Here is a 22,066-nt window from a genome sequence, read left to right as displayed (position 1 = left end):
TCCGGTGACGAGCCTGTGAGATCCAGCCCCCTGGATCTCACAGGCAGGAAGCTGTATGAGTAATACACACAGTATTACTCATACAGCCAATGCATTCCAATACAGAAGTATTAGAATGCATTGTAAAGGAATATACCCCCCAAAGTTCAAGTCCCAAAGTGGGACAAAAAATAAAGTGAAAAAATAAAGTTTCCCCCCCCCCAAAAAAAATCTAAGTTTCAAGTAAAATTAAACAAAATGTAATTTTCCCCAAATAAAGTAAAAAAAAAATTGTTAAAAAATAGGGGGGAAAAAAAAGTATACATATTAGGTATCGCCGCATCCGTATTGATCGGCTCTATAAACATATCACATGACCTAACCCGTCAGATGAACACCGTAAAAAATAAAAACTGTGCTAAATAAACCATTTTGTCACCTTACATCACAAAAAGTACAACAGCAAGCGATCAAAAAGGTGTTTGCCCACCAAAATAGTACCAATCTAACCGTCACCTCATCCCGCAAAAAATGAGCCCCTACCTGAGACAATCGCCCCAAAAAAAATAATAATATGGCTCAGAATATGGAGACACTAAAACATTTTTTTTTGTTTGAAAAAAGCTGTTTTATAGTGTAAAACTTACCAAATATGTATACTTTTTTTTATTTATTTATGTATCGCCGTGTTCGTATCGACCGGCTCTATAAAAATATCACATGACCTAACCTCTCAGATGAACACCATAAAAAAATTTAAAATAAAAACTGTGCTAAATAAACCATTTTGTCACCTTACATCACAAAAAGTGTAATAGCAAGCGATCAAAAAGTCACACGCACCCCAAAATAGTGCCAATAAAACGGTCATCTCATCCCGCAAAAATCATACCCTACCCAAGGTAATCGCCCAGACTATGGAAACACTAAAACATGATTTTCTTTGCTTCAAAAACTAAATCATTGTGTAAAACTTACATAAAAAAAAAAAAAAGTATACATATTAGGTATCGCCGTGTCCGTATCGACCAGCTCTATAAAAATATCACATGACCTAACCCCTCAGATGAATGTTGTAAATAACAAAAAATAAAAACTGTGCCAAAACAGCTATTTCTTGTTATCTTGCCTCACAAAAAGTGTAATATAGAGCAACCAAAAATCATATGTACCCTAAACTAGTACCAACAATACTGCCACCCTATCCCGTAGTTTCTAAAATGGGGTCACTTTTATGGAGTTTCTACTCTAGGGGTGCATCAGGGGGCTTCAAATGGGACATGGGTGTAAAAAAAAAACAGTCCAGCAAAACCTGCCTTCCAAAAAACGTATGGCATTCCTTTCCTTCTGCGCCCTGCCGTGTGCCCGTACAGTAGTTTACGACCACATATGGGGTGTTTCTGTAAACTACAGAATCAGGGCCATAAATATTGAGTTTGGTTTGGCTGTTAACCCTTGCTTTGTAACTGGAAAAAAATTATTAAAATGGGAAATCTGCCAAAAAAGTGAAATTTAGAAATTGTATCTCTATTTTCCATTAATTCTTGTGGAACACCTAAAGGGTTAACAAAGTTTGTAAAATCAGTTTTGAATACCTTGAGGGGTGTAGTTTATAGAATGGGGTCATTTTTGGGTGGTTTCTATTATGTAAGCCTCGCAAAGTGACTTCAGACCTGAACTGGTCCCTAAAAATTGGGTTTTTGCTTATAAACTTCTAAGCCTTGTAACATCCCCAAAAAATAAAATATCATTCCCAAAATGATCCAAACATGAAGTAGACATATGGGGAATGTAAAGTAATAACTATTTTTGTAGGTATTACTATGTATTATAGAAGTAGAGAAATTGAAACTTGTAAACTTGAAATTTTTTACTTCATTTTTGGTAAATTTGGTATTTTTTTTATAATAAATTTTTTTTACTTCATTTTACCAGTGTCATGAAGTACAATATGTGACGAAAAAACAATCTCAGAATGGCCTGGATAAGTCAAAGCGTTTTAAAGTTATCAGCACTTAAAGTGACACTGGTCAGATTTGCAAAAAATGGCCAAGTCCTTAGGGTGAAATAGGGCTGAGTCCTTAAGGGGTTAAAGGGGCCATTTTTTTGCGTTCCGTATACGGAACTATTCATATCAATGGTCTGTATGCATTCTGTTTCCGTTTTTCCGTTCCGTTGAAAGATCCTATTATTGCCTGCAAATCACGTTCTGTGGCTCCATTCAAGTCAATGGGTCCGCAATAAATACGGAACACCTATGGAATGTACTCTGTATGTCTTCCGTATCCGTTTCGTTTTTGCGGAACAATCTATTGAAAATGTTATGCCCAGCCCAATTTTTTCTATGTAATTACTGTATATGCCATACGGAAAAACGGAACGGAGCCAGAAACACTACCGAAAGAAAAAACTGAAAAATGTATCCGGGAAAAACTGCCCGCAAAACACTGAAAAAAACATGCGGTCGTGTGAACGAGCCCTTAGGCTACATGCACACGACGTGCCGTTTTTTGCGGTCCGCAATTTGCAGACATGCCTATACTTGTCCGCAAAACAGACAAGAATAGGACATGCTATATTTTTTTGGCGGGGCCTCGGAACGGAGCAACGGATGCGGACAGCACACGGAGTGCTGTCCGCATCTTTTGCGGCCCAATTTAAGTGAATGGGTCCGCACCCGAGCCACAAAAACTGCGGCTCGGATGTGGACCCGAAAAACGGTTGTGTGCATGAGGCCTAAGTGTGTGGATAAATTCACGGCTAGAATGCTCCTTCAGGGTCAGAGTGGAAGCTGTTTGACTTTGTGGCTGTGTGAATCCTGATCTCCCTGAGTTTACCTAGGTGAGGTGACAACTATGTTTAGTAAGTGCCCAGAGGGGCAAGGTATTTTCTTTCAGTCAAAGTTACTGCTAAACTTTGATGCCACTGGGTCATTTTGGGCCAACATAAAGTATGGTTTGCTTTAACCCTTTCCTAACGTGGGGATTTTCAGTTTTCTGGGTTTTTCGCTCCCTGCCTTCCCAGATCAATTCCTTTTTATTTTTCCACCCAAATAGTCGTATGGGGGCTTGCTGGACAAGTTGTACTTTCTAATGCCACCATCTAATATTATATAGGATGTAGTTGGAAGCAGATAAAAATGTGGTGGAATTGGAAAAAATGCAATTCCTCCACAGTTTGAGTATGTAAGTTTGTTTGTACTTCAAGTCCTCTTTCACACGAACGTAAGGGCTCCGTGCCCATGCTGTGGATGGCAAATTGCGGTCCGCAATGCACGGGCACCGACCGTGGGGCAGCCGCATGCGGATCGCGACCCATTCACTTGAATGGGGTCCGTGATCCGTCTGTTCCGCAAAAAGATAGCACAAGTTCTATCTCTCTGCGGAACGGAAGCACGGAACACCACAGAAGCACTCCGTAGTGCTTCCGTGGGGTTCAGTTCCGTTCCGCACGGCATCTCTGGATCTGCTAATGGGTCCGCATCCGTGATGCGGAATGTACACGGCTGGTGACCTGTGTATTGCGGAACTGCCGTATGCGGCCTGCAGCACGGGCACAGAGCCCTTGCGTTTGTGTGAAAGAGGCCTGATACAGAAAAAAACTTTGGGAAAAAAAAATATATTTTCTTTTCATCGTCATATTCTCACCCCCATAACTTTTTTTATAGTTATGTCCACGGAGATGTGTAGGAGCAAATTTTTTGCAGGACGATCTGTAGTTATTGCTAAGGCTGGGTTAAGACCTGAGCGTATTTGATATGCGCGTTTAACGCGCGTTTTTGTCGCGCGTTTTTGTCCATAGTCAACGCGCGTATGGGGTGTGTCACTTTTTATTCTATTCTTTGGGGAGATTAAGTGATGAAAATACGGCAAACTGGCCATTTGTCTGTTATGCTATTCAGCTTATGGGCTAACTTTTTATTTTATTTTATTTTTTATATATTTTAATACTACACGCGATGATGCCTATGATGTTTATTTTTATTTGGATTCTGGGGGGAAGGGGGTGATTTTTATATTTTTCAAACTTTACTTTTTGTTAGGTCCCCAAGTGGTTCACAACTTGCAATCATCAGATTGCAACTTGTACAGAATATTGAAAAATGGTCCATTATTCTGTATAGAAATTACTATATCCCAGTTCAGTGCTGCCAATAATGAGCTTGGAAGCCTAAGGCCCCTTTCACACGGGCGAGTATTCCGCGCGGATGCGATGCGAGTTGAACACCTAACCCAAGCCCAAACAATTTGATATTGATTGCCTGTCCTCAAGATCAGATATTACATTGTTATATACAAATATACGAAAAATTTGAATATCGTAAAAAGTCCATTTATTTCAGTAATGCAAATTAAAAGGAATTGCATTGATGCAGCTTTAAATTAGAATTTTGTGAAAAGGTTCAACATTCTAGGCTCAAAGTGTCACTCTCTAGTCAGCTAATTAATCCATACCCCCTGAGCAAAGGGGACCTGAGATTGTGACTTTGGGGTTTCATAAGCTGTAAGCCATAATCATCCAAATTATAACAAATAAAGGCTTGAAATATCTCACTTTGCATGTGATGAGTCTCTCATATGTTAGTTTCACCTTTTAAGTTGCATTACTGAAATAAATGAACTTTGCACGATATTCAAATTTTTCGAGTTTCACCTGTATATGTGAGTGTTTTGTAACGAAGGTTCACATCTGAATTGGATGGCACTGATTGTTTCCCTCATTTGATGGAAATTGCACCTTTTTCACATTTTATTTTGTGACGTTGTGCTAAAATTCACATTTTCCCCTCATCAGTCGGCACTTTACCCGAATAACGAGAATGAAAAATGTATACTTTTTTTTTTAAACAATAAAAACTACAATTTTATTATTCAGACCCTTTACTATGACACTTGAAATTTAGCTCTTGCAGTCTCCCATTTCTCTTGATCATCTTTGAAATATAAATCTACACCTTGCTTGGAGTCCACCTGTGGTCAATTTGGAAACATACGCTTAGTTCACATTTCTGTGTCTGTTTAAAATCCACAGAAAATCCGTGCATGTTTCATCTGTGTATCCATTTTTTTTGCCCTCCGTGCAGTGCAGTGGTAAACGCACAGATTTTGTTGCAGATTTTTCTGTAGCATTTTCCACTGCAGAAAATCAACAACACAACATTACGTACTCTGCAAAGTGTACATTCTGCAGCGGAACACAACGCAGGGATAGAGAATTTTCTGCCCCCTAGGATAACATGGGGGAAGTCTTAATGTTGCTGATTTTCTGGCTGACATTTCTGCCTTGTGTGACTGCACCCGTATAGGGTATGCTGTGCACTGTGGGATCGCAGTGTTTTTTTTTCTCCACACCAGGTGTACACCACCAAATAGTTTATACAGTCCTATTTAACTTTCGGTCAGCCAAGTGTTAGAAGCACTTTACTGAAGATTGGTACTTTATCTTATAGTGTATGATCTATACAGTAGATATATGTATACATGGCAGGAGAGTTTTATCTTAGGAGGCTAGATCTGTTTTTGGGCTCTCTCACACAAATATGATTGGTCCGGGAAAAAGGGGCCATGTGTCTCCTGGGCCAACTGCCCTGAACTGAAAATATCATAGTGTTGTATGATGCAGTCAGTTCATATCTGATCGTGGATCTCTTGTACTGAACTTGCATCATCATGTGAGCACAGTACAAGAGATCCACGATCAGATAGGAACTGGCTGTATCATAAATCACTATAATACAGTCAGTTCAGTTCAGGGCAACGCAGTCGGCCCGGAGAGCCAGCAGATACTTGCCCCGTTTTTCCTGGACCGATCAGGTTTGTGCGAAACAGCCCTAAGGTAAGATATACGTGCGATATGCACATATATCTATAAATTATACACTGTAAGATAAGGTACCAAACCTGAGAAAAGTGCTTCTAATAGGGTGAAACTTGAGAAAATGTGCTTACTATTGTTGACTGGCATAAGCTTTATGAAATACAGGTTACTTGCAGTATAGCATATCAATACACATGAACATACAATCCTTCAATGCTAACTGATGGTCTTAACATACCAGTGATGCCACATTAAGGGCTCATTCACACGAACGTGTGCTGCCTGTTGCCGTATTGCGGATCCACAATACACGGGCACCGTTCCGTGTGCATTCCGCATCACGGATGCGGACCCCTTCACTTCAATGGGTCCGCAAATCCGGAGATGCGGATCGGAAGAACGGAACACTATGGAAGCACTACGGAGTGCTTTCTAGGGTTCCGTGCCTCCGCACCGCAAAAAGATAGCACTTGTTCTATCTTTTTGCGGAACGGAGGGATCGCGGACCCATTCAAGTAAATGGGTCTGCGATCCCCATGCGTTTGCCCCACGGACGGTTCCCGTACATTGCGGACCGCAATTTGCGGTCCACAGCACTGGCACGGGCTTCACACGGTCGTGTGAACAGGCCCTTAGAATGCTTTCACACAAACTTGTATTTTGCAATCCTCAAACCGGCCTGTGTGGCATCCGCATTTTTTTGTGTGGACCCTTTGACTTTAATGTGTGGTCCGCATTTGCAGACAAGTATAGGACATGTTCTGTCATTAGCGGAATGGCAATATTGATTCTTTCTGCAAGAGATAGAACAAGTTCTATTTTTCCCTACTGCACCACAGAGAGGATCCGCCCCCAGGGATAGGAAACTAACAGAATAAAAAGGTGGAGCCTTTCTTCCCCTTCAGTGTTTCCTGTCCCTGGAGTAGGAGACCTACAGTTCTTTTTCAGGTTCTTACTGCCGATCTGTGTATCCTAGGGGGTCCCTAAAGGACTGGCGGTATCCTGCCGGGGTCCATCACGCTGCAGGCTGACAGGATCCTAGAATTCGGGGAGGGGGGGCACTTGCGGGCAGGAGCCTGGGTCTTGTGGCAGGGGCGTGGGAATCTTTTACTGAAGGAATGCCACGCTACTATCCCGTCATGTAGGAGATTACTTCCGGTAGCTGGAGAAGCGGGTGACGTACCTGCGGAGGCATGTGATGACGCGTCTCCGGCCCGCGCTGTTCAAAGAGTGTCTCTCACCGCTGGAGAAGCTGAGGCACTGACAAGTGGCTTAATGTGACCTGAGGAGCTGCTCATCGTGATAGAAGCGGCTGATACAGGCTTCCAGGTTATGGAGGCATGATAATTGTGTCCCTCTCGATCCCTATTTTCCGTACGCCTCCCTAACGGTACTAAGCAGGAGGGTACCCCGCCTCCCAGGGACAGGAAACAAAGTAGAGAACAAAGTTTAAAAGCCTCCTCCCCTTTACCTTCTCCAGTTGTTTCCTGTCCCTCGGGGATGAGGTAGAGAACAGGCAGGTTCCCTCCTGCTAAATTCCTTTCGCTCAGCATTTGGTAAGTAGTCCCTGGCATCCAGGAGGGCTGTAGCAGAGCAGCGGAGTTCCGGGACGAGAGACTGTTCCCGCCGTCTGCTTTTGGCGTAAGTCCTGCTCTTCAAGGCAGCCCCGGGCAGCAACAGCTCATATCTGAGCATACACAGGGAACGGAAGGCACGACGCGAGACGCTGCTGGGCCGTACCATGTGACCAGGAAGTAGTTAAAAATGCAGGTATGGTGATCCGGTCGCCGGGCAGAGTGTTTGGCATCCCGGATTAAGCACAATATCCTGTCGCTCCCTGCGGAGAAGCCTTTCGACACCCCTAAGGCCCTCAGCCAGGTAAGCCTCCTCTTGGGAGAAAATCTTATTTTTTTCTACACATAGGTGCCACATCCTTATTCACTGGTGGAGGTTCCCCCACTCATATCCTACTCCTTAGTTAGGAGTTGTTTTCTTGTGCTTTCAGAGCAGAGATGCCGGGAAGAGTGAGGAAACTGCAAAAAAAGAAGTGTGCAATTTGTAAAAAGCAGCTGGCAGGTCATAGTATGAGACCTATCTGCCAGAAATGCAGAGACAAGATTATGTCTGAAGAGGCCCCTTCCTTGGTGGATGGTTTAAAAACCATCATAAGAGAGGAAGTAAGCTCGGCCATTGAGGCTAAAATAGCCTCCTTACCTCAGAAACCCTCCACTTCCAGATGTAATATAGATCCCCAGATGGATTGGGATCTGGAGGTAGCGGAAGATATGGATTCTTCTGAGTAAGACTATTCCGCTGAAGATGAAGCAGGTAGACCCCTGTGTACCATAGAAGAAACTGGCTCTCTTCTAAAAGCTATTAGATCCACCTTAAACATTGAAGAGTCAAAAGGAACCCAGACTGTTCAGGATCAAATGTTTAAGGGGCTAGGGGATAGGAAGAAAAAAGTATTCCTGATCCATGACAACATTAAAAAACAAGTATATTCGTTATACATACTTTTTATTTCATCACAATGTTGTTGTTTTTTTTTTTTTTTTGTTTATATTCATTTTTTAATACACTCACTGGTGTTGGACTCTATCACAGAGGGACCTAGTTAACCTTACATTTGTGAGCATCCTCTTAAATTTTTGGGAGGTAAGCTATGACAAATATATGCCATGAAATTATCTCAGTCTATAAAATCGGCTACTTTCACTCGCTGATTTCTCCCTTTCCCCAGTCGCAGTGCAGAAGCAATGGAACGCATGTAGACTAAGAGTTAACGCAGGCGCAGTTTGGTGCTGTTTCCATCTCTGATCTTTAAGTCCATGAGCGGCGATGACTGAGGATAAGTCTGTGCACTTACATTCAGTGTTGAGCTGAGGTCTGGGTGCATCTGCATAGGTACAATGAGTGCATGCATGGCGACAAAGTGTTGACGCAGGCGTGATACGGTACCTGCCCTTTTCACAAATTTCTAAGTCCATGAAGACTAAGAGTCAACGCAAGCGCGGTATGGTGTTTTCTACTTTGTAGATCTTTAAAGGGAGTCTGTCACCAGCATTTCACTTTTTTAACCCTTCCCACAGCTCCCTAAGCATGCTTACAGTTAATAAAAACGTTACCTCTGGCATCAATCCTGGACTTATAGAACCCTCAAAAACGATCTTTATAAGATATGCAAATGAGGGCTCGCAAGTGCCCAGGGCGGCGTTACTCTCTTAGGTGCCCTGCTTGCTCAGCCTTCTCATTGCGTCCCCCCGCCCCTTCCTATCCTCCGCCCGCCCATCCTTTCCCTCTGACCGCCTTTGTACTAACTTGTTATGCTGCCGATATCCCGCGCGAAAATCTGCATTGTTAGCCGGCGCATGCGCAATAGTTACTGTGATGCCGTACAAGGAATGGGCACGCAACGCGCATGCGCCGGCCAAAGGAATGAGTGCGCCGGCGCGGGATATCGGCAGCATAACAAGTTAGTACAAAGGCGGTCAGAGGGAAAGGATGGGCGGGCAGAGGGTAGGAAGGGGCGGGGAGACGCAATGAGAAGGCTGAGCAAGCAGGGCACCTAAGAGAGTAACGCCGCCCTGGGCACTTGCGAGCCCTCTTTTGCATATCTTATAAAGATCGTTTTTGAGGGTTCTATAAGTCCAGGATTGATGCCAGAGGTAACGTTTTTATTAACTGTAAGCATGCTAGGGAGCTGTGGGAAGAGTTAAAAAAGTGAAATGCTGATGACAGACTCCCTTTAAGTCCATGCGCAGTCGCACTGTGGATGAGCGGTGTTAAGTGAGGGTAAGTCCGTGCGCTGATATTTAGTGCGCAGCCCAAGTCTTCGTGCAGTCGCAGAGAGACAATGAGTGAACTGCAGGGCGACTAAGTGTTGACGCAGGTGCGATATGGCACTTGCCCCTTCACACACTTCTAAGTTCAAGCGCAGCCGCATTGGAATTTTGCAGCGCTGAGAGAGGGTAAGTCCGTGCGCCGATTCACAGTACGCTGTTCGTCATTTAGACACTCCCCTTTGTGGATGCCGTAGGGGTATGTCATCAGTACTTTGGCAAATCTCATTGGCTATCATCTAGGTGGCTGTATTCTTTGAGCCTATTGGTCCTCCTTCCTGCAATCAGGGAGGGGATGGAGCCTTTATAAACCCTGTTTTACAGCGACCATTTTCAAGTCTGCCCGATACCCCTGATGAAGCCAGATTAGCTGGCGAAACATGTTGGGGGGCAGGTGTTAGGTTTTAGACTCTGTATACCGCTATCAGTGCTAGCTAATACAGCGGTTCTAACACAGTCTTACTGAGGATAGTGTTGCTTAACAAGTATTACTTTACAGCAGATGGTGACTGTTTGCAACAATGAACTGTTAACACAAATCGAGACAGCTAGTGTCCGTTCAGGGAATAGAGCGCGGGGTAGTGCACCCCCGCCCTCATCCGTGCAGGTATTTCCCTGTATAACAGCACTCATAGGGTATCAGATAGTTTTAACCTTTTCAGTTTGCTCATGTTTCAATATTTTAATCAAATCGATTAAAAGTTAAGTCTTAGTGTCTGGGACAAGAGTGATTATAAGTCAAACAAGGCTGTGTGTTTAAATATATTGTAAATCCTTCCCAGGCATGGTCCCCCTGTGCGTGTTTATCTTGCAATTGAACACACCCTGTGGTGGCCCTAGAGTGGAAATCCCCAAAAAGTGACCCCATTCCGGAAACGACACCCCTCAAGGAATATTTCAAGGTGTGTAGTGAGCACTTTGACCCATCGGGTGTTTCACAGAATTAGGAAACTCTTGGCTGTGAAAATTTAAAAAAATAAAATAAAATTCCAGAAAAATTTGCTTTACACCCACATTTTTCACTTTCACAAGTGGTAACAGGACAAAATGCACCCCACATTTTGTTCTACATTTCCCCCCGAATACGCCAACACCCATATGTGCTCAAAAAAAGATGTATGGGCGCATGGCATGGCTCTAGATACAAACAGCTAAATATGTATTTTGCTGACCTGAATTGGCAGACATGTATTTTAGGTGCCATGTTCCATTAAATAAATTCCTGAGGTCCCCAGAAATTAAAAACCCCAAGAAGTGACCCCATTTTGGAAAGAGCACCCCCGTACGAACAAGTGGTGGAAAGGGTATCTCACAGAAGGCAGAATTACTTGAGAGAAGCATTTCAAAGCACACATTTGTAAAAATGAAAAATATGTTCCCCATTTTCTCCCCATTTTGCGAACACCCCATATGTGCTCGTAGCCTGCTGTTTTGGCGCACAGCAGGCCTCTAGAGGCAAAGTGCAAAATCTGTTTTTTGCAGGCCTGAATTGGCAGACATGGATTTTAGCTGCCATGTCACATTTAAAAAATTTCCTGAGGTCCCCAGAAATTAAAAACCCCAAGTAGTGACCCCATTTTGGAAAGTGGACCCCCGTACGAACATTTTAAGTGGTGGAAAGGGCACTTTTGACCTAACAGGTGTTTCATAGAAATGAATATGTAGTGGTTGGTGAAAAGTGGATATGTAAGCTATGCGGACTAAATCAGAGGTATAAGGTGGTAAAATTACAGGGTACATAAAGGATGAAATTAATACTCCATGGATGTGTGGTAGATTCTGAAACACTCCTGCATGCACAGGCCAGGTTTTTCAGGGCAGGTTTCGCAGTGGTAAATGGTGTCTTTCCTTATCCCCCTTTTGGAGCATACCCTGCATCTTTTTTGGGTCCTTCCCTTCCTTGCTGTCTGGGGGACTTGACCTGGAAATTGTTTCCCTGGTACGACAAGAGCTCCATGACTTCCAGAAGTACTGGGACCCTCCCCAGCCTGGCTTTAAAAAATTAGGGCCTTGATAACCACCTCTTGGAACTGGAGGAAAGTTCCTGTGTGGCCTGCAGATTGAAATGGCACGTACGCATTCTAAATTGCCACCTGTACAATGTGTACGGCCAGCTTTTTGTACCACACTTTTGTTTTTCGTGTGGCATTGTAGGGCTTAAGAGCTTGATCTGAAAGATCAGCCCCTCCCATGTGTCTATTGTAGTCCAGGATGCAAACTGGTTTGGGGACAGTGGTAGTGGTACCTTGCACATGAGCAGGGGAGCTGGTATTTGTGTGAACGGTGGTCAGTAAAAGGACATCCCTCTTGTCCTTGTACTTAACCACCAGTATGTTCTCATGGAGTAGAGCCCTGCTTTCACCTATTCTCAGTGGTTTCCCTACCAGGGATCTAGGGAGGCCTCTGATTTTTGCGCTTTGTGCTGCAAGTCACAGTACTTCTGGCAGTTAGGGACCTGAATAGGGGTATGCTGGTATAATAGTTATCCACATGGAGGTGGTAACCTTTATCCAGCAGTGGGTGCAGCAAGTCCCACACAATCTTTCCACTAACTCCTAGGATGGTGGGGCATTCTGGGGGTTCTATGCGGGAATCTTTCCCTTCATAAACGCGGAACTTGTGGGTGTACCCGGAGCTACTCTCGCAGAGTTTGTAAATTTTTATGCCATACCTTGCCCATTTGCTAGGCAGGTACTGGCTGAATCTAACCCTCCCTTTCAAAAGTAACAGGGACTCATCTACATATACATTTTTATCAGGGGTGTACACCTCAGCAAACTTGGTGTTAAAGTGGTCAAGGACGGGCCTAACCTTGAACAGACGGTCAAATGTCGGGCCATTTTGGGGTGGGCACTGTGTATTGTCTTTGTAGTGTAGGAATTTGCGAATTGACTTAAAATGCGTCTGGTAGAAAATGTCCGAACTCCAATATTGTCTGACGTTTGGCTTCTTTACTATGCCCATATGCAGCACGAGTTCCCAAAACTTCATAATCTCTGCTGCACTTACTGGGATCCAAGACAGGGGTCTAGCATATGGTGAGGTAGGGTTCTGAGCTATAAATTGTTGGGTGTACAAATTGGTTTGGGCCACCATTAAATTTACAAAATCTTCAGAGAAGAGGATTTTGAAAAAATCTAGTTGTGTGAAGCCCGCACTGTCTATCTGTATTCCGGAGTTGCCCACAAAATCCGGAATTTGACACAGATGTTCACCCCCAGTTCAAAAAACCTAACAAAATGACACAAAATACCCTAAAATTATGGGACGCTTTCATATGGAAAGGCATATGCTCTAGAAAATCCAGCCCCCTTCCACCAATTTTTCACAATCTAGCATTTCAAGCTGGTATTAACAGACTCTTTTCTGGGGTTAAAGGCTTCAGCAGACCCACGCTTTTATCACCTTCTATTAGGGGCTCTGCTGCCATCCTTTCCTGACCTGTCCGCCAAAAATCCAAATATCCTGGTTGGCATACTAACAAGTAAAATCCTACTTCTCCTCAAAAGGAGAGAAATGTTCTCTTGGGACTTCCTTATCTGAAACAGAAAAATAATTCTTACTGTCATCTCCAGCGACTCACCTGATCTCTTCGCTATATCAGGATTTGATAGAGGACTCTTACAAAGGCAAACAGAGTTTTATCCTGGGATGAGAACAGGAATTGGGTACCTCTATAACAAGAGGACCAACAAAAAGCTTTTATATTTTCTCATAAATTATCAATGGCCTGCTCAGGAAAAAAACTATAAGATTATGGTACAGATACCTTGTTAGACTGCACAGGATATTTCCCTCTGTTCCAGAGTCCTGTTTGAGATGCGGAATAGAAAAGGGAACTATGCTTCATGTCTGGTGGAAATGTAGCATGGTTAAACTTAGGGTTGTCCCGATACCACTTTTTTAGGACCGAGTACAAGTACCGATACTTTTTTTTCAAGTAGTCACCGATACCGAATACCGATACTTTTTTTAAATGTCATGTGACCGTTTTGGGGGATCTGTGGATCTGTGGATGACGCACTGTCATGTGGGGGATCTGTGGATGGCACTGTTATGGGGGACCTGTGGATGGCACTGTTATGGGGATCTGTGGATGGCACTGTTATGGGGGATCTGTGGATGGCACTGTTATGGGGGATCTGTGGATGGCACTGTTATGGGGGATCTGTGGATGGCGCTGTTATGGGGATCTGTGGATGGTGCTGTTATGGGGGATCTGTGGATGGCGCTGTTATGGGGGATCTGTGGATGGCGCTGTTATGGGGGATCTGTGGATGGCACTGTTATGGGGGATCTGTGGATGGCACTGTTATGGGGGATCTGTGGATGGCACTGTTATGGGGGATCTGTGGATGGCACTGTTATGGGGGATCTGTGGATGGCACTGTTATGGGGGATCTGTGGATGGCACTGTTATGGGGGATCTGTGGATGGCACTGTTATGGGGATCTGTGGATGGTACTGCTATGGGGTGGGATATCTGTGGATGGCATTGTTATGGGGTGGGGGGATCTGAGGATGGCATTGTTATTTGGTGGGGGATCTGTGGATGGTGCTGTTATAGGGGATCTGTGGATGACACTGCTATATGTCATCCACAGATCCCCCTCATAACAGTGTCCCCCAATACACCGGGCCCCGCCGCTCACCGAAGTATTTATAAACGTGAATCCTTATCCTGTTATTAAGTTGAACTAACGCTGCCCTCTCCCATGTTCCCCTGTATCCCCCTGTATCCCCACAGCACTTACTTAAGCTTCCATAGCAGGCAGAGCAGACGGCACCAGTAACGTCACTCACTGACGTCGCGCGTCTGCTCCGCCTGCTTCACTCATAAAGTGGGCGGAGCAGGCGCTCTACGTCAGTGAGTGACGTTACTGCTGCCGTCTGCTCTGCCTGCTATGGAAGCTTAAGTAAGTGCTGTGGGGATACAGGGGGATACAGGGGAACATGGGAGAGGGCAGCGTTAGTTCAACTTAATAACAGGATAAGGATTCACGTTTATAAATACTTTGGTGAGCGGCGGGGCCCGGTGTAAGAGTACAGTGACTGCACCGGGCCCCGCCCATAGTTACGCCCATAGTATTCTATTTATGTATCGGGGCGGGGTATCGGCGGCTGAGTACCGCCGAGAAAACTCGGAATCGATACCGATACCGATACTAGTATCGGTATCGGGACAACCCTAGTTAAACTATTCTGGGACACTTTCGAAATATACAAAAAGATGACAAAGAAACCAATGGAAAACACCCCTCAGATAGCACTCCTCTCCATCCTACTGGGCTCAATTGCATTTCAGAAACAAAACATTCTAAGATTCTGTATTTCCGCAGCTAGATCTGTGATACCCAGGCACTGGCACACAACACATGTGCCTAATATCAGAGAATGGTATCAAGAAATGTTACATATAGCTAGAATGGAGGAGATTTCTGCAGAAGTCTCTGGCCAATCAACCAAATATTACAAGGTATGGTCACAATGGATTGACTTTAAGGAATCCTTAGAACTTTTATCAGTACTCACAACATGAGTGGCTGATCTTATTGCCATTTACTCCCTCTCATTCTTTCCCTCCCCCTTTTTCCCATCCACCTTCCCCACCCTATTTTCTTCTATCCTCTTACTCGTTTCCTGTCCTCTTTTCTCTTCCTTTTCTCTTTTCAGACTTCTTAACTATTCACCCTTATCTAGACAACTCGTTAGTTCATGTTCTTTTATGTCTCAGTATCTACTTATGAAGAAAGAAACCGGGGATATACCCCACGCAGTACAACATTTATTGTACTATAGAAGTATTTTTGCTGAAAGTGTACCCCTTTTGTACCCTTTTTGTTATATGTGCGATCCATTTGTAGAAACAGATACTGTGTAAGCATGTTACATGTTCAAATATATATATCCATCCTAAGGGCTCTATACCGGAAAAGAACTGATCAGGCATATCCCCATGCATTCTGAATGGAGAGAATTCCGTTCAGGATGCATCAGGATGTCTTCAGTTCAGTTGTTTTTGACTGATCAGGCAAAAGAGAAAACCGTAGCATGCTACGTTTTTTTCTCCGGCGAAAAAAACTGAAGACTTGCCGGATCCGGCATTTTTCTCCATAGGAATGGAGGAATTCAAAATACCAAGCGGAGAGACGGATCCGCATCCGGATGCGTCTCACAAATGCTTTGTCACATGCAGATCGGCAGATCCGGCGGGCAGTTCCGAGGATGGAACTGCCCGCCGGATCACACTGCCGCAAGTGTGAAAGTAGCCCAACTACTTGAAAAAAAAAACCCACTGCACTGTAAACTGAGAAGACCGATCAGAAAAATGGATGTTTCTGATCAGCGCTCAGCAGGTGCAGGACACACGCACGCACACAGATATTATGTTCGTACAAAAATCTACGCTAACACCACCTAACTAAAATTTATTTCTATCTAACACTAGAAGTACTTTTTACACAAAAAACTAAACAAAACTGAGCACAAAAGCAACCTGTAGAAAATTGGTACTTATTGGTGCTCAGGGCTGCAGGATGCACGCAAGTGGAGGTTTGGTGCGTTCGTGCAGACACTACAGTATAAAAATTTACTGCAGATACAAAAAAAAGAACACTAGCTAAAAAAAAATCATATATTACAACACCAACATTCGAATGTAATGTTCGAATATATATAATCTAATGTGTATATTTATTCGAGATTTTATTATAGTAGGCTGGATATAGAAAAGTGCACTTGAGATAGAGAAAATATATATATAATATACACTGCGTGCAGAATTATTAGGCAAATGAGTATTTTGACCACATCATCCTCTTTAAGCATGTTGTCTTACTCCAAGCTGTATAGGCTCGAAAGCCTACTACCAATTAAGCATATTAGGTGATGTGCATTTCTGTAATGAGAAGGGGTGTGGTCTAATGACATCAACACCCTATATCAGGTGTGCATAATTATTAGGCAACTTCCTTTCCTTTGGCAAAATGGGTCAAAAGAAGGACTTGACAGGCTCAGAAAAGTCAAAAATAGTGAGATATCTTGCAGAGGGATGCAGCACACTTAAAATTGCAAAGCTTCTGAAGCGTGATCATCGAACAATCAAGCGTTTCATTCAAAATAGTCAACAGGGTCGCAAGAAGCGTGTGGAAAAACCAAGGCGCAAAATAACTGCCCATGAACTGAGAAAAGTCAAGCGTGCAGCTGCCAAGATGCCACTTGCCACCAGTTTGGCCATATTTCAGAGCTGCAACATCACTGGAGTGCCCAAAAGCACAAGGTGTGCAATACTCAGAGACATGGCCAAGGTAAGAAAGGCTGACACACAAGCTGAAACGTCAAGACTGGGCCAAGAAATATCTCAAGACTGATTTTTCTAAGGTTTTATGGACTGATGAAATGAGAGTGAGTCTTGATGGGCCAGATGGATGGGCCCATGGCTGGATTGGTAAAGGGCAGAGAGCTCCAGTCCGACTCAGATGCCAGCAAGGTGGAGGTGGAGTACTGGTTTGGGCTGGTATCATCAAAGATGAGCTTGTGGGGCCTTTTCGGGTTGAGGATGGAGTCAAGCTCGACTCCCAGTCCTACTGCCAGTTTCTGGAAGACACCTACCAAGCAGTGGTACAGGAAGAAGTCTGCATCCTTCAAGAAAAACATGATTTTCATGCAGGACAATGCTCCATCACACGCGTCCAAGTACTCCACAGCGTGGCTGGCAAGAAAGGGTATAAAAGAAGAAAATCTAATGACATGGCCTCCTTGTTCACCTGATCTGAACCCCATTGAGAACCTGTGGTCCATCATCAAATGTGAGATTTACAAGGAGGGAAAACAGTACACCTCTCTGAACAGTGTCTGGGAGGCTGTGGTTGCTGCTGCACGCAATGTTGATGGTGAACAGATCAAAACACTGACAGAATCCATGGATGGCAGGCTTTTGAGTGTCCTTGCAAAGAAAGGTGGCTATATTGGTCACTGATTTGTTTTTGTTTTGTTTTTGAATGTCAGAAATGTATATTTGTGAATGTTGAGATGTTATATTGGTTTCACTGGTAAAAATAAATAATTGAAATGGGTATATATTAGTTTTTTGTTAAGTTGCCTAATAATTATGCACAGTAATAGTCACCTGCACACACAGATATCCCCCTAAAATAGCTAAAACTAAAAACAAACTAAAAACTACTTTCAAAAATATTCAGCTTTGATATTAATGAGTTTTTTGGGTTCATTGAGAACATGGTTGTTGTTCAATAATAAAATGAATCCTCAAATACAACTTGCTTAATAATTCTGCACTCCCTGTGTATATATATATATATATATATATATATATATATATATTCTCTATTATACAATCCATTCCGATGTTATCCGGGCTTCGGTCTTTAGGGTTAACTCTAAAATACCAACCCATAATTCCCTATAAAAGGCCGGTATCCGGAAGAAGACCCTCACTCACTGATGAAGGGACTTGAGGTCCCGAAACGCGTTTGGAAAGGAGGGTCCATCGTCTACGAACGTGATCATGAAAGAACAGGATCCCTATAGCAGCTATTTTCGAAGCAGTTACCATCGCATTCTAAATATTGAAGAAGTTATTATCGAATTCAAAGTACATCACATGATCAGAGTTTGAAGTCACGTGGAGAGGTTGGTCATCATACCCAGAAGCATACACCGCCGGGAACCTCGAGGACCGCGGACTCGCCTAGTGTTTGCCACGGAAGTCTGCCGAAAAAAAAACAAGTAATCTACACTGAACATTCTACAAAAAGGGGTAGCCATATTTGGAGGTAAGAACAGTGCCATAGACCACGCGGAACGCCGCGTCCAGGCACATCCTCGGGAATCCAGCACCCCTGAAAACTGTGTGTTACTCAAATCAAAAGAGTTTTGTACAACTGTTTTAAACATATTGTTCATAGTCCATAAGGAACAAAACAAAGGTTTAACACACCTAATATAGTGCGAACCACTTGACCATCTTGGGACATATTGAATACCTTATAACTAAGGAACTACAAAACTGCTGCTAAATATTGAAACCTGTGACTAACATTGTTACCAAAATCTATAGTGACTACCCAAAATTGATCTATATTCAGTTGATCCAACCAAGGAATCAAAGCCATTTTATTTTATTTCTTCATTATATTTATTACTATATGATATTTAGCATTTTAAATATATATTGTGCGTTATTGACATTTTTAACCTGAAAAAATTTATATTTTTAATTGTAATAAATATAGTGTATCCAGGTGTTAACAGTGAGTGCCTGCTACCTTATTTATTTAAATACCTATATATACGCTTGGGTGAAGCACAACAAGAGCACCGCTACCATTAATTCTATACTATACCATTATAGTTCTAATGATTACTTCTTAAAAAAAAAAAAAACGCCCAGGTGCTGAGCAGTGACGTATGGACTGATCAGCACTTGGCGTTCACAGCTCACACACAGAAAAGGTGGTGCAGAGCACGAAAAAAAACATCATCATTAATTTTTTTTATAAAAGTGACAAAAAAAAATCTAAATTTCTTCGCCGCAGGCAAAATCGAACAGGAGGGGGGATAGGGACAGGGATTAGGGGGGTGTTTCTCTTTCTCTTTCTCTCATCCACAAATCCCAGCAGATCGAGCACAGAGAATCACAGAACCTCTCAGCATGCAGTCACCATCTACAATGGAGGTTCTGCCTTTTCCTGTGCAGCTATAGCGCTGCCATTGGCTGGAGCGTTGTTCCAGCCAATAGCAGCACTGGCAGGGGACCCAAAATACTGTTGTCCCCTGCCTCAGCTCGGTGGTGACCGGTGCTGACCAGTTCAGAACTGGCCACCTTCCCCTGACTCTCCCCGCAGCTTACATGTGCTTCCGGCGCAGCGATGTGCCGTCATCACTGATCGGCCAATCGCAGCGCACGGAGCTGCAGGGGGGCCGAAATAGCCATTGCTGTACTTGCCCAGCATGGCTGCCTGTCGGTAAGAGCAGCCATTGCGCTCCGGTCCACCTGTGATTTTCACCCAAAGCGCTTGTACGGCGCTTGTTCTTAAGTCACGTCCGGTAGCGCCGTACATGTACGGCACGGGTCCTCTACGGGTTAAATGAATGCCAATTATATCCTCATACTGTAAATTTAAAGTGCAAAAACTGTGTTGGAACCTCTTTCTTTTTCAGTTACAAGCAGAGAGTTCAATCATTCTGTCTTCAGTTTGTCAATGAGTGCAGAATGATGCATCACAATTTGAGTTTGTTTTTATTTTAGCACAAGGCTGTAACTTAACCGCCTCACGTCCGCCCATAGGATATAAACGTCCTATGGGTGGACGTCTATTTCTGACAGCACGTTTTAAAACGTCCTGTCAGAAATAGCAGCTGCACGCTAATCGTGCAGCTGCTGATCGGGTTGCCCGCTGTCAGTGACAGCAGGGCAACCCTAAGACAAGGCAGGGACAGTGCCCAGGTGTCCCTGCCTTCGCGATCACTGCAGACACAGCGCTCACCGAGCGCTGTGTCTGCAGAGCAGGAAGCGCTGTGCGCTTCCTGTTCCGGCCCGGCGGTCATGTGACCGCCGTGACCGGAGTGTGCAGGAGCTGTGTGAGGTCTCTCAGAGACCTCGATCAGCCCTGCTCTGAGGCTGTACAGCGCAGGATTGCTGCTGTACAGCCTCTATAGGGGTGCATTTGTCCTGTAACTGGGGCTACTATCTCAGCCCCAGTTACAGGAGAAATCAACTGTGAAAAAAAAAAGAAAAAGTGAAGCAAATGTCCCCCAGAGGTCTTGTATGACCTTATGGGGGACGAAAAGTGTAAAAAAAATTAAAAAAAATAAAGGGTTGAAAAAATAAAATAAAGTTTCACATGTAAAAAAAAAAAAAGTTCCCAAGTTAGGAATAAAAAAAAAAAATTAAAAATAGAAAAAATAAAGTAAAATAGACATATTTAGTATTGCCGCGTCCGTAAAAACCAGCTCTATAAAAATATCACATGACCTAACCCCTCGGGTGAACACCGTAAAAAAAAAAAAAAAAAAACTGTGTCAAAACAAGCAATTTTTGTCACCTTGCATCACAAAAGGTGCAACACCAAGTGATCAAAAACGCGTATGTCCCACAAAATGGTACCAATAAAACCGTCACCTCATCCCGCAAAAAATGAGCCCCTACATAAGAAAATCTCTCAAAAAATAAAAAAACTATAGCTCTCAGAACATGGACACATTAAAACATAATTTTTTGGTTTCAAAAATGCTATTATTGTGTAAAACTTTAATAAATGAGAAAAAGTATACATATTAGGTATCGCCACGTCCTTAACAATCTGCTCTATAAAAATGTCACTTGACTGAACCCCTCAGATAAACGCTGTAAAAATAAATAAATAGAAACTGTGCTAAAACAACCAATTTTTTGGTCACCTTGCCCCATAAAGTGTTATATTGAATGATCAAAAAATCATATGTACCCAAAAATAGTACTAATAAAACTGGCACCTTATCCCCTAGTTTCCAAAATGGGGTCACTTCTTGGGAGTTTCTACTGTAAGGGTGCATCAGGGGGCTTCAAATGGGACATGGCATCTAAAAACCATGTGGAGTTCCTTTCCTTCTGCGCCCTGCCGTGTGCCCATACAGCAGTTTACGACCACATGTGGGGTGTTTCTGTAAACCGCAGAATCTGGGTAATAAATATTGAGTTTTGTTTGGCTGTTAACCATCGATGTGTTAGAGAAAAAAATTGATTAAAATGGAAAATCTGCCAAAAAAGTGAAATTTAAAAATTTGATCTCCATTTTCCTTTAATTCTTGTGGAACGCCTAAAGGGTTAACAAAGTTTGTAAAATCGGTTTTGAATACCTTGAGGGGTGTAGTTTCTACAATGGGGTCATTTATGGGGGTATCCACTATGTAGGCCCCACAAAGTGACTTCAGACCTGAACTGGTCCTTATAAAGTGGGTTTTGGCAATTTTCTTAAAAATTTGAAGAATTGCTTCTAAACCTCTAAGCCTTCTAACGTCCTAAAAAAATAAAATGACATTTCCAAAATGATGCTAACATAAAGTAGACATATGGGGAATGTTAAATAATAAATATTTTATGAGGTATCACTTTCTGTTTTAAAAGCAGAGAAATTGAAATTTAGAAAATTGCGATTTTTTATTTTATTTTTTTATTTTTTATTTTTGGGTAAATTTGGGATTTTTTCATAAATAAAGGTGAAATATTTTGACTCAAATTTATGACTATCATGAAGTACAATGTGTCACGAGAAAACAATCTCTGAATGACTTGGATAAATAAAGGCGTTCCAAAGTTATTACCACATAAAGTGAGATATGTCCGTTTTGCAAAATTTGGCCTGGTCAGGAAGGGGGCAAAGGGCCCAGATGGGAAGTGGTTAAAGGGAACCTGTCACCGGGATTTC

General features: G+C 43.0%; 1 protein-coding gene across 1 annotated transcript in view; it reads left to right on the top strand.

Annotated features, from left to right (window-relative positions):
- Positions 1 to 22,066, top strand: part of LOC121009531 (A disintegrin and metalloproteinase with thrombospondin motifs 2-like) — a 775,073-nt gene that overhangs the window by 12,567 nt on the left and 740,440 nt on the right. The window lies entirely within an intron of this gene.

This window comes from Bufo bufo, chromosome 1, assembly GCF_905171765.1.
Source record: "Bufo bufo chromosome 1, aBufBuf1.1, whole genome shotgun sequence".
NCBI classification, from domain to species: Eukaryota; Metazoa; Chordata; class Amphibia; order Anura; family Bufonidae; genus Bufo; species Bufo bufo.
Note: the sequence above shows the minus strand (reverse complement) of the source record. Positions and strands in the feature narration are given on the sequence as shown.